General features: G+C 41.9%; 1 protein-coding gene across 3 annotated transcripts in view; it reads left to right on the top strand.

Moving 5' to 3' along the window:
• The first annotated feature begins 444 nt into the window (after positions 1–444).
• The window catches only part of NLGN4X (neuroligin 4 X-linked), a 357,157-nt gene continuing 343,631 nt past the window's right edge, over positions 445–13,970 (top strand). Inside the window, exon 1 of one of the 3 annotated variants that reach the window (XM_032756537.2) lies at positions 445–771. The gene's annotated coding sequence lies outside the window, so the exon portion shown is untranslated. Of the gene's footprint in view, positions 772–2,225; positions 2,448–13,970 lie in introns of those variants that run through there. The other 2 variants (XM_032756538.2, XM_032756539.2) reach the window with 2 other exon arrangements.

The following is a 13,970-nucleotide window of genomic DNA, read 5'->3' as shown; positions in this document are numbered from 1 at the left end:
TTGCTGCTCTTAAAATTTTTTTTTATATCATTGCTTCCCAAATGAATTACAATAACGCAGACATAGGGACTGCTGGAGATCGTGACCTTAAACAGTTAAAGATGTTTTCATATACTGCAGCATGTTTGGTGTGGAGGGTATCTAGAGAGTCTTAAAAAAGCAAAGAGGAAGAAGGTTTGCTGTACGCGTCTGGCGCGGTACCGTGTGCCATGCCCACCTGCTCTATCTCCCGGGTACCCAGGATCTCTCCGTTACAGCTGGTTTGCATTGGGATTAGCAGCTCTTTGCATGAGGTTGTAGCTGTGGATGTGGTTTCTGTAGTGATGGGGCCGACTCCGGAGATCTATTGGCTGCTGGCTTTGTAAATTTCATTCAGTTTGGTCCAATGGCAGAGGGAGAGCCCCGGAGACAGCAGGACCTCTCTCCTCAATCTCTCTTTTTCTTGCAGAACCGTCTCTCTCCCTTCTCTGTCTCTTAGCACAGAGCTCTTATTCAGCCACTAGCTCGGCCCTTCCTGCTTCAATTGTAATGCTTGTTCTGCCCGTCCACAGACTATTGACGGCAGAAACAACGAATTTCCTCCAAACTAGGCGGTGTTGGTGGCTCTTGCATTCCTCTGGATGAGCGAATCTAGTTGGGGGGTTCCAGAAGGGGAAGGCTCCTGGGCTTTCAATACATCCTCCTGAATCATACCTCGTTTCGGGTTCGCTAGAAAAATCTGGACGTGTAAAAAGAACTCTTAACGGCCGATGCAGCTCTTCCAAAGCTAAGGTAGGTGCAGTTTTAAGACGTGTCTCTGGGATATTATTCTCCTTATTTTAAAAAGCCGTTTAAACATTTTGACTTGCAGCAAAGGATGGAAAGCCTTACTGCAGATACTTGAGCTTCACTTCATCTGATCTTTACTTTTTTCCTTTTATGATTATTAATATTATTTTTGGAAAATTTGGACAGGACTTTCTCCCATCTGTCTCGCTGCATTTCTTAGGTGTGGGTGGGAGTGTGGACCTTCATACGGTTTTTACATGCAACCTCTCCACAGAAATATTTGGTTTTATTTTCACTTAAAGAGAAAAATCCGGACCACCGTTGTTTGGAAGCGTTTTGCTGCAATCAGCTATTCGAACGGCTCTGGGGCCGTGTGTGATGTGTTTACAAAGTAGCGCTGCCTTCCACACAAATAAACAGAAGACTGTGGCGGGGAGAGGAGGAAAAACATATATATGTATCTGCAGTACAGGGAGAGAAGGAGCGAAGCGGCCAGGGCTGGAGATGGTGAAGGCAGGAAGACTTCTGCAAACTGTGAGGCATGGGAGGCTTTTCTTTTCTTTTTCTCCCCCCCCCCCCACACCCCCTTCTTCTTTAAGAAAACTGTCAGCTACCACCGCCTGGGGTGCTTTTTTGAGGGGTTGGGGGGGTGCTGTTAACCAGAAAGAAAAAGAGAAAACAGGCTTGGTTGGGGTTGCATTTAAGCGATTTTTTTTCCCTCCTTCATCTCCGGGCCTCGGATAAGATGACGGCTTGGGTGATGCACGAAATAACGCACGTGATTGATTAGACCTGGCTTGCCTTGGCTAGGGAACGATCCAGGCGCGCTGGAGACCCCGCGTGAAGATGAAATGACGGTAGCTCCGGGCTGCTTCTGCAAACCGGGGAGCGGGCTCCATGCATCCCTTTCCCGTGTGTGTGGGTTTCGAGGCGGGTGGGAAGGGTGAGGCAAGCCGCAGAAGGAGGGTAGAGCTGGTGGTTTTGCTTCTTCGGGAGCCTTTGAGTGTAGTCTGAACCTTTGAGGGGGGCGCGGAGGGGCTTGCAGCTGCCGCCCTGGGAACCATCTCTGAACTGCCCGCTTTTCCGAAGGAGCGGAAAAGTTGGAAGCTGCGAGGACAGACTACCGGAGCCCTTGTCTGGGTCTCAGGGGATCTGGAGCCCTAGTTGGTGCCCACTGAGAACACCCCTTCTCGGAGCGAGGGTGTGGGGGGAGTGTTAAGCCTGCGGGGCGCACGGTCCGCCAGTCCCCGATGTGGGGACGGAGGAGGAGGCTGAGGAGTCGGTTCCAAGAGCCGCACCACCCCTACAGCCCTGGAAAACGCAGCCGCCACCCCCTCTTCCCTTCCGTCCTATCCCAAGCCTCTCTGCTGTCCCGGGCCGATTTCATCTCGTCTCTTCCCCCGCCTCCCCGCTTCCCCGCCTCCCAATTCCCGCGCGACTCGGCTCAGCCCCTTCCCACTCCAGTGAGCAGAACTGATGGAGAAGATCCGCCAAGCGCGCAGCCGGAGGCGGAGGAGACAGTGGGGGGTGGGCGAGGGGCTTCGAGACCACGCAGGGAGCGAGTGAACTTCAGTCCTGACCCCTCCCCAAGGCCGCGGCTGGGGCGCCCCCAGCCCGCGCTGGCACCCGCGTGGCCTGACCTGCGGAAGCGCAAGCGGGGATGAGGTAGGGAGAGGGAGGTAGGTGCCGCTGGGCTGCAGATGATGCGTGGGTGGGGGGCTTGCTGTGGGAGGAGAGGCCCAGGTCTCGGCCTGCGCCCTCCACTCCGCGGCTGCTTCCTCCGCCTCTGGTTTTCCAAGAGGCCCGTCGCTACCCCGGGGAACACTCTCATCCTTCAGTCAGTCCCCTGGACACCCCTTCCTCTTCCTGTCCCTCAACCTGACCTGGCTCTTTCGCCCCTCCGAGAACCGGTAGGCTGGGGTCCCTCGGCGGGGTTCTCCTGGGCCGCAACCGGAGCTTTGCGCCCCCGGTATCGGGGCCCAGTGCCCCGTGCAAGCCTGGGCCCGGGCGCACGATTCCGGCGCCTGCTCGCCGCCAGACACAGCGCCCTTTCTTCCCGGAGCGGCGGGGGCGGGAGCAGGGGGGTCAGGTCAACCCTTGCACCCCCGAGGCCTGGCCCGGGCCACCCTGGGAACGGATGTCCTGCATGGAGGGCGAGGGGCACCCTGAGGACGTCCTCCGCATCATACCCCTCTCCTTCCCCAGAAGGCTTTTTTTTTTCGGACTGCGGGTTTCTTTTTCTCTGGCTTCTTCCTCAGAACCTACGGCGGGTGTCAGCCTCTTTTTATGTATGTGCTGCTGCTATCTCGGGGATGGCGGGGGAGGGGGTGCAGGAGGCCGCGTGGAGGGGTCCTAGGAGGTTCTGGCGGGGTTTTGGCCCCTGCGGTGCGCCCGGGCTTGCAACTCGCGCGGGCGCTGGGCGCGCGCGTCACGAATTCGGCCTAGGGCTTGGGCGAGTCTGCGGGGAGTGAGGACGGAGGATCCCGATGTGTCATTTAGACCCAACTTAAGGAATTTGGGGTGGGGGTTGGGTGGGGGTTTTGGAGCTAAGCAGGTGATGTTCTTGCGAGCTGAATCCACAAGGTGGTAGTATGGCTTCTTTTTATTTTTATTTTATTTTATTTCTATTTGGTCATTTTTTGGGGGGGGGGCGGTGGTTTGTTGTTGTTGTTGTTGTTGCTCTTATCTTATGCTTTTTGAAGGCATCCGTTGCCCGTAGGGCTTACATCGGAGCGCGTTGCATTATATTTTCTTAAAAGGGGGTGGTGTGCGTGAGCTCCCATCTCAGAATGAGCCCTTCCTGTGATGTGAGGAAGGCAAAAGCAAAAGAAAAAGAAAAAAAAAAAAAAAAAGGAGAAATAAAAAAAAAAGGAAAAGAAAAAGTTTAGGGAGACCTCGTTATCCTGACGAAGCAGAATTGCCAGTTTGTGTGGGCGTTCTGCGGGCAATATAGAAGTGCATGCTTAAGAAATCCGGGGTAGCTTCCTTCCCCAGCTAGAAATTAAATGACCAGGGTGCAAACACCTGACTTTGATGAGAACAAAGCGGCAGAAACTGCAAGAGACCTGCATGGTTTGAATGGACGCACTGAGCCTTTTCCTAGGGGATGGCAGAGCGGGGTGAAATCAGATAGCAAAGAAATCTGCAGTTTTGTGGGGGCCGATTTGGAGAGTGGAGAATTATTTCATACCTTTAGTTGGCTGTGGGGAAGATGTTAGCAGTAATCCATTAATCCTCAGCATAGATTTTCCTGTGGAAATGAGCAAAATGTTAAGAGGGGGAGGGGTGGCTAATGGCACATGGTTGCATTAAACCCTGTATTTCCAGAAAAAAATGTGGAATTTCTGTGTATCCTAAAATTAAGAATACAGGAATTTCATGGAGAACTCTGCAAGCCTGTATTTTCTCAGATTAGAAATTCAGTATTTTATTACTCAATGAAATGTAGAATGTGTATGTGTGTATACAGACATACACACACGCATTCTACATTTCTACATATATATATGTGTGTGTGTGTATATATATATATATATATATATATATATATATATATATATATATGGTCATTTTAAAGAGTATTTTGTTTGACATGTAAGAACATAATCAGGGCCAGTTGTAGCAGGTGGAAAATTACTTCATCAGTTTTAAGTCATTAGATTAAAATGGGAGGCTTCATTTTTTTTTTTGAAACCAGAATAATAATTGCATTTTCATAATAATGCCTGTGCATGGATGCAGTTTTAAAGATGCTTTGATGTTTTCTTCTACAGTGGACGAATTGTTGCTTTTCTTTGCATTTTATTTAAATAAACTAATGCTGAATATACAGTTGGCCCTCAAACCGATAACCTAGCTGATTTTTACCCAAACCTAAGAATGTAACAGATACTTGGTAAGGGACTGGTGGCTGCATAAGGTAGATAATGAAGTTATCTTGATGCTGTGAAATTTACAAGCAGACTTGAAGGAATTTGAAAGTTCATAGTTGTTGGCCTGGAATGTAGCCTAATGGTAAATATAGAGATTTTTAAAAATCTGTGAACTTGGCTATTTCATTGTTTTGTGTGTAGTAATTTGTGGAAAGCTTATAGTCTCTCCACAAAGATGAGAGTGTTGACTGACTCCGCAACAGAGACTTGCTTTTGGAAGTGCAGGGGTCTCTTTAAAAGCCGTTTGGAATACTGTGCTTTTATTTCTAGACCACAACCAAAAGGTTCTCACAAAACTAAACATTCGAGTGCATGAGGGAATGACCTCCATTTAACATTCTTTCTTTTTAATTGGTACACCACATTTCAAACCTTTCGTAATACTGTTGAATATCGTCAATAATGCAGCTTGTTGAGCGAATGCATTGCATGCAAATGAAGTAGCAGTATACAAATATTTTAAGTCCTTTAATATCCTCCTTCTAAAGATAGGCTTATCTGGTTAAAATATACTTAAATTCCGAATATGGTGAGAGTTGGTCTTAGGATATGAATGTCAAGTGTAAGAGACACGATTTTAGTTTGTAAACCAGAATGTATTCTTTCTGTACTGCTTTCTGACTTTTAACAACGTGTATTCTATTCCCAAATGGGGAAATATGTTCAGTTTAGTTTAAATCTGTTGCTCTTTTTGTGTGTGTTTTTGTCTGAGTACTGTACTTTTTCAGAGGAGAGACTTCGTCTCCTATTTAATTATGTGAATGGATATTCAGACAGATTTGAATAGCCACCACTGGTTTCTTAAACTCCTGAGCTACCAGTTTTAAATCAAAGATATATCTTTTGCACAGTCAATTAGAGAAAGTGAGAATCAAAATTGAAGCCCAGGCTGCTGAGGCAATTAGGTCATCTGTTGTGCTCTCTACTACCATTCACTCAACGAATATTTTCCAGTTTTGTCATTTTTCTCTAAACAACCTACATTTGGACTTTGAAAAGCTCCACTGTTCTTTGTTAAGTGAACGGCAGTGTAGGAAGCCCTTCCTCATTTTTCTTGGAGCAGAGTAGCATACATGAACAAGAAAAAAAGAAGGTGATATCTCCTAGCAGTTTGTCATTGTGCCATTTATAGGCTTTGAATAAATGTATAGATGAAAAGGCTTTCCCTCTGCAGGTGGTTACATTAAACAAAAAATAAGTAAATAAAAGGCTCATAAAATCATTACGGGGAGTGGAAGGTTGGTGGCGGAAAACAGCCTATCTACCTCGGGCTGAGATTTCAAACTTTAGACATTTCGTGTTGAGTTCACGTGTCCCAGGTGTGTGCGGAACACCTCCATACGCCACATCTTCCCAAGGCACTCTCATCTTCCCAGAAATGGTACCTGAAGGAGAACAGACCTAACCCCAACAATACTAAAATACATATATATAAAACTATATATAGTAAGATATGTATCCTACTATATAACATATATATGGTAATACATATTATAGTAAGGTCTGCATCATGTATGTAAAAATACACTATATATCTTTTTATTATATATATAGTGAGATGAGGTGTATTAATCCATTCTCAGGCTGCTAAAAAGGACATACCCAAGACTGGGTAATTTATAAAGGAAAGAAGTTTAAATGACTCACAGTTCAGCATGGCTGGAGAGGCCTCAGGAAACTTACAATCATGGTGGAAGGGGAAGCAAATACTTCCTTCTTCACATGATGGCAGGAAGGAGAGGAATGAGAACCGAGTGAAGGGGGAAATCCCTTATAAAATCAACAGATCTTGTGAGAACTTACTCACTATCGTGAGAATAGCATGGGGCAAACTGCCCCCGTGATTCAATTACTTCCCACCACATCCCTCCACGACACGTGGGGATTATGGGAGCTACAATCCAAGATGAGGTTTGGTGGAGACAAAGCCAAACCATATCATGAGGTTTTATTGAATTTATTTGAGACAGGAAAAGAGTAATCCTCCATAATTTAGAAAAGAGATGAAGTACAATGAACATTTAAGTTCTCATTAGTTGAGGAATACATTTCAAAGAGAGAAATGTTAATTTCAGTATAGTGCTAATGAAATGATCTAGGCTTTCACTGCTCTCTGGAAATGTGGATAAATGACCCCGAATTTTGTTTGGGTTGTTTTATTTAAAGTGTATATTATATAAAGAAATCATGGTTTGTCAAAGTAACAGAGCGCTATTTTTGGCTTACATCGGGACTTTCTTAGCTCCACCTGTCAATACCGGTGATCATTTTGGTTTTAAGAGGCCAGTACCTGATTGGATGATGAAAACTTGGATCTCAAAGCCATCACCCCAGGCATGTGATTTTATTAACATCTGTGGGCATCTCTCCCGGCTCCCACATCAACCCTTCATCCAGGCCCATTTTCTCTGTTTGTTTTTGTTTGGTTGTTTGTATGCTTTGGGTGGGGAGAGGGGACACGTATTTTGCTAAGGGCACCTTTTTCAGGTGTGAAACTTAGCCTGTCATATAAGCTGAAAAGGAACTTGGGTTGTTTCAAGTTGCATTACATGGTAAGTTTTTGGATCCTTAAAAAAAAAAGGACTGAGGTTACTAAAAGTGTTATTGGCACTGAGAAAAGAGCCATGGTGAATTGTGGTTTGTTTTTGCAAAGGGCAGAAAAGGCCTGTTTGGTTCTGTGATGATGGCTGTGGTGAAGTTGCATGCGGTGCCATTTTCCACGTTTAGTATTTCAACACCACCAGTATGTGGCTCTGGAGTATGGGACGGGCAAGTCCAAGAACTCAGTGAGGCATGCCATGTGACTCCAATGGTCAGAGCTGTTTAGCATGAACTGTGGTCTCAAAAGCATGGGGGATGGGGGCAGAGGAAACTCACTGCAACTGAGTGCCTTTAACTTGTTCCAATCCTCACTACTCTCTGTGACTATAACTCTGTGAATGGGTTAGGTGGGGAAACTCACAAAGGTAAATGCATGTTTTCACAAACAAAATATGTCATTGTTAACTGTTTTCCTAAGTGAGACAATATGCCTTCATGCCCTGAAGCTACATGGTAAGAATGGCAGTATGAGTGGGTGTATACACATACATGTATGCATATGCCAACACATTAACTAGGAACTAGTCCTCGCCGAAAATGTTTTTCTCAGCCATTGCAACACATTAGATAAAAGCAAATATATATATATAAAATATAAGAAGGAAAAATGTGGTTTTCCATTATTTTCCTTTTCTTATCGTCATCATTCACCAAACCTATGTTATATTAAACAATTCATAACATCTGGCCTGGGTAATAGAGTGAGACCCCAACTCCACAAAGAAACAAAAATTAAAAACAAATTAGCCGGGCATGATGGCAAGTACCTGTGGTTCCAGCTGAGGTGGGAGGATCACTTGAGCCCAGGAGTTCGGGGCTGCAGTGAGCTATGATTACGCCAGTGTACTCCAGCCTGAGAGACAGAGCAAGACCCTAGCTCTAAAAATATACATAAATAAGTAAATAAATAAAACATAATAAATAAATAAAAATAGAAAATGTACAATGAAAGTTATAAAGTTGGCCGGGCGTGGTGGCTCACGCCTGTAATCCCAGCACTTTGGGAGGCTGAGGTGGGTGAATCACCTGAGGTCAGTAGTTCAAGACTAGCCTGGCCAACACGGCGAAATCCTGTCTCTACTAAAAATACAAAAACTAGCTGGGTGTGGTGGTTTGTGCCTGTAATCCCAGCTATACAGGAGGCTGAGGCTGGAGAATTGCTTGACCATGGGAGGGGGAGGTTGCAGTGAGCCGAGATCGAGATCGTGCCATCATTGCACTCCAGCTTGGGTGACAGAGGGAGACTCTGTCTCAAAAAAAAAAAAAGAAGAAAGAAAGTTATAAAGTTACCTATGATGGGTCTGGATGTACTCCTCATTTAGGAGTGAAGACATTCATTAACATGAGACCTAAGTAAGTAGAAAGTATGTGTTTAAGGGATAGGTGTCCATTTTCTGTAAGTCTCCTGGAAGCTTTTTTTTTCTAATTTGAGTGCTAATTCCAAAAAAGGTGTTATCACCTATGTTTATAGTGAAACTATCTATATGTGTGACAAAATTCTACCCTCTCTTGTCCATCAATATTGTGCAATGTTGTATACTTGTACGGAGAAACAGACAACTTTTACAAAGATCAAACTGGGCACCCTTTACCAAGGCTAAACTCATAACCCTTTTATCTGCCTTTGTAGAAGATTCTTACCTTTATTTCTCTTGGTGCCCAAAGGCTTTGCTGAGAGACTGTTCCCATTGAAGCCTTGTGGGAAGGTCAGTAGAGCATTGTATCGGCCCAGCTTCAGAAACTCTGCATTCACTTTTAATAAATATGGAGAAGTGTGAAGTCACAAAAGCTGAGAACCTCATTACAGTCTCTTTATGTTCTTGGGTCCCTCTTTTCCTGCACACTTCCTTGAATTCAAATTTAATGTGCACTACTCATTCACATTGCACCTACTGAAATGCATTGACAATCCCAGGTGACAACAGGAGCAAAAGTGAATGAATGCTAGAGGGTTTCTCATTTAGGTTGTTCACTCACCACTGTGCACAGGTTCTTTAGAATTCTACCTACACATGATGAGACTGTAAATAGACTTATGTTTTCGAAACATCAGTATACAGGTGTGCAGAAAGAAATGGGCTAGGTCAGTTACAGCCACCAGTATAAATAAGATGCATAAAATAGTTTTATTTGCAAATTATATCTACAGAGCCTTCATCATACATACATATATATATATGATGTATGTATGTATATATAAAAAATAGGGTGCATATAAACATACAGATCATACATTATTCATTTTAATTTCTACAGATAATATGTAATTATTTATATACAATTGCATTTATGTACATTTATACAATAGTATTTGTATACAACTTACATACTTGAATAAAACCATCATCTACAATAGCCATTTAATATATATTTATTTCTAGATAGTTGTATTTATGTACATTTATATAATTGTATTTATATGCAATTTATATTACTGGTGAAAGCCTTTATAACTTAAACTAGATGTATTTCAAGAGCCATTGCAAACTTATTTATACAAAATACAATTTATTTAAACATGTATTATATAAATATAAATTATATATTAATATATAGCATATATAAGCCATATAAATATATAATACAAATTAGTTTTATATATTTATAATTTATTATATATTGAATACAACTCATTTAAATATAATTTAGTATATATTACGATGTACATGTAACGATTATAAATAATATATAGCAAAATCCATATACAGCTATAATAAAATATGTGTATGTATATATATTGTTCTTGTTCTTTTGTATGAAAAGTACATGCAAATTTTATATGTGTGTATATATATGTGTATATATACGTATATATATGTGTATATATATGTATATATACACAAACCATATATATACTTTGACATGCATTTTCCAAAAGAAAGTATATTATATGTGGTGAATGAACTCCCAGGCTGGTTCACAGGAGCTATTGTTAGTTAATGGTGCACAGAAACCACAGCTTCCTTCCCTCTTCCTCTTCCCTTACTTTCTTCTTTCCTTCCTTCCTTCCCCCCTTCCTTCTTTTTCTCTTCTTTTTTCCTTCCTTCTTTCCTTCTTTCCTTCATTCCCTCCCTCTCTCCTTCCTACCTTTTTCTCTTCTTTCTTTCCTTCCTTTCTTCTTTCCCTCCTTCCCTCCTTCTCCCCTTCCATCTATCATCCTTCTCCCTCCCTCCTTTCTTCCTTCCTTTTCTCTTCTTTCCTTCCTTCCTTCGTTCCTTCCTTTGTTCCTTCCTTCCTTCCTTCCTTCCTTCGTTCCTTCCCTTCCTCCCTTCGTTCCTCCATCCCTCCCTTCTTCCTTCCGTCCTTTCTTCCTTCCTTCCTTCTTCCCTTCTTCCTTCTTCCCTTCCTTCTTTCTTCCCTCATTCCTTTATTCTATTTGGATGAGTGACAAGGTCTCAGGGATCCTTAAAGTGTTAAAGAGAAAAAGAAGATAATTCTATAGAAGAATAGATCAAATAGGAAAGAGTAATGAAAAGAAAGACTCCTGGAATGACAAAGAAGCATGCTCATGACAATTTAATAGAATTTCCCACATGCCAGTTTGTATAGCTGGTTATATTTTAAAACTTTGTCAAACCCTATATTTATAAAACCTTGATTTTGATTTTAGTAAATTCTATGAATAAATGCATACATAAAGCAGATTACTTTGATTCAACAAAAACATACAGGCACCTATGAGCTTTTTTTTTTTTCATGTGGTCGTGGAAACAGCCTCATTAATTAATGGCTATTTCCTATATTCTTTTTAAAATTGATAAGCAACAGTCAGATATTTCAGCATTTTTAAGGCATGAACAATACCTTGGATTCTAATATATTTTAGTCTAACATATCTGGTAACATCACAGATAATTGTTTCAAACTCTACCACCCCTCACATAATTTATTTTTCAACTATTTAAAGTCTTTTAGAATAATGAGATAACCTTAAAAATAGACAACATTACTCATACTGGTGAGCTAGGATTGCTTAAAGATGGGGCATAGATTGCATTGTCTCAGAGGAAAATATTTTATGAAGATTCTTTAAAAAGTACAAGAACTCCCGAATCAGGGATTCTTTCTTGAAGAGGCTCCCTGGTCCAATATTTTTGGAAAACCATATATCATTTGCCTCTCTTTAATTATATCCTGAAAATGGACACATTATGGCCTTAAAGTCTCCTGTACTAATGGGTTTAGCAGCTGTGACAGATAACTTAGGGTTCTTTGTAATGAGTTTTAACCAAATTAACCACAGAAGTGTTGAGAATACTTCTGTTGACACAGAGCAGAAAGTAGTACTAACAGGGTGTGAAGATACTTGAAAGTGTTTAAATTACCAACACTACTTGGAGATATGAACTTGTTGGTTTTTTTCTTTATTTCCCGAATTTATTCAAAACTTGTTGAGTACCAATAAGTGACGTACAAAGAAGATGAAATTGCTCATCTTTCCTATATTAACCATACGCTAATGTTATTTTGCACCTCTGGTTTTATGTTTAAGAACAAATAATTTTTTTTTTTTTTTTTTTTAAGACGGAGTCTCGCTCTGTCCCCTAGGCTGGAGTGCAGTGGCACGATCTCGGCTCACTGCAACCTCCGCCTCCCCGGTTCACGCCATTCTCCTGCCTCAGCCTCTCCGAGTAGCTGGGACTACAGGCGTCCGCCACCACGCCCGGCTAATTTTTTGTATTTTTAGTAGAGACGGGGTTTCACCATGGTCTCGATCTCCTGACCTCGTGATCCGCCCGCCTCGGCCTCCCAAAGTGCTGGGATTACAAGCGTGAGCCACTGCGCCCAGCCAAGAACAAATAATTTTTAACAGAATTTTCCTTCTGGTGTGTGTGTGTGTGTGTGTGTGTGTGTGTGTGTGTGTTTAATCTCTCATGTCCTATGTCAAAAGTTAAGGAAAACAACAGCTTGATTCAGTCTTCATACACCTTTCTTAAATAAAGGCAAAATCATCAGAGCTACATAGCCCAAGTATTAGGAATTAGGTTCATGTTTGAATTCTCAGAGGGTGATTATATAGTTCGATTTTAACTTCTTCAGCAGACAGACTACTACAGTTGATGAGCAAGGAGATGAAAGTATTTGATAAACATCATGGAGTTAATATGATTCTTGAGGGAGGGGAGAAGGCTGCCTGTCTTAGGTAATGCTTTTGAGGGTAGGTTTGTCCTAGCCTTGAGGTAGCAGGCTTTCTCTGTTGGCTGAAGAAGTCTTAACATGCATGCTCGTATTGCAAATTTACCCACATGCCAACTGTATGCTGTGGGAAGAAATGCATAATGTAGATCCCATTACAGAGAATTATGTGGAACAGATAGACTTAGTGCATCAGAACCAATGAGAAGTAGACAAGACATTTAGAAAATAACAACAGCAATGAAAACAAATATAAATAAACCACAATCAGAACCCTTACATTTGGGTTTCTAGTTGCCTATTACCACAGAGGGTTCTGGTTACTAGCTAAAATGTAACCCAATAGGAAGGTCAAGACAAGGCCCTTCATGCTGTCTAAAACAGTAACAAACAATAAGGATGACCCAGGGAGAAAGGGTAACAAGTTACATGGAAGTTAAATACCCGTTACCTGTGCAGAGACTGAAAATATAAAGCAGACACAGGAATGGTAGTAGTAGAAAGTGGGGGAAATCTGAATTTGTTGCAGCATAAAACCAACCAACCAACCCTAGTGAGGGAATCAATACCTCAGAAAAAAAATCTTCTGACAATCTAGGTTCATGGTAGAGATTAAACGGTACCATGTTACAAGGACAGAATAATAACACACACATAGCTTCACAAAGAATTTGTGTGACAGTGGTTGTGTACCATGATTCAGTCTGCCATGACAATTTCACCAGTAAAATAACCTTCCAGGATTTATTTGATATCTCAATTGATAAGCCTCCCTTAAGTGAATAACCAGAATATGACATAATTTATAAAAATTAACTTAAAATTACACAGGAAGTTATGTGTCTAGTCATTTCACAATCAAATGTATTTGGGCATTTAATCTAGCCAGATCCTAATTAATAAAAAATTGTTTCTTTCTAGACCAACATGTATCCTGATGTTATATAGACATATGTAAATTATATGCATATATTTGCATATGTAAATGACACAGCCATTTACATAGGCATACATAGCTCGCTTTTTATTGGGGAACACATCTTCCTGAAGGATTTTCAAAGAATAATTATTCTACCTGTAATGCTGTAGCAGTATTGGTAAAAAGTTCAAATGTGGCTGGGTACAGTGGCTCATGCCTGTAATTCCAGCATTTTGAGAGTCCAAGGCAGGAGGGTTACTTGAGCCCAGGACTTTGAGACCAGTCTAGGAAACCCCATCCATACGAAAAAATTTTAAAAAGAAGTCAGGTGTGGTGGTGCATGTCTGTAGTCCCTGTTACTCAGGAGGCTGAGGTGTAAGGATCACTTGAGGAGTGTATCAGGAGTTTGAGGCTGCAGTGAGCTATGACCTCACTACTGCATTGCAGCCTGGGCAACAGAGTGACACTCCATCTCTTAAAAAGAATTCAGATGCCTCATTTATGTGGACAGAATTTGATTGGTGTTATTCTGTTGCTGAATAATTCCAGGGTATGCATTTACCTTTTCTCTCTTAACTTTAAACATAGCTTATGAAAAACAAACAAACAAAAAC

This window comes from Hylobates moloch, unplaced genomic scaffold (genome assembly GCF_009828535.3).
Source record: "Hylobates moloch isolate HMO894 unplaced genomic scaffold, HMol_V3 SCAFFOLD_7, whole genome shotgun sequence".
NCBI lineage: Eukaryota > Metazoa > Chordata > Mammalia > Primates > Hylobatidae > Hylobates > Hylobates moloch.
This window is presented reverse-complemented; position numbering and strand designations above follow the sequence as displayed.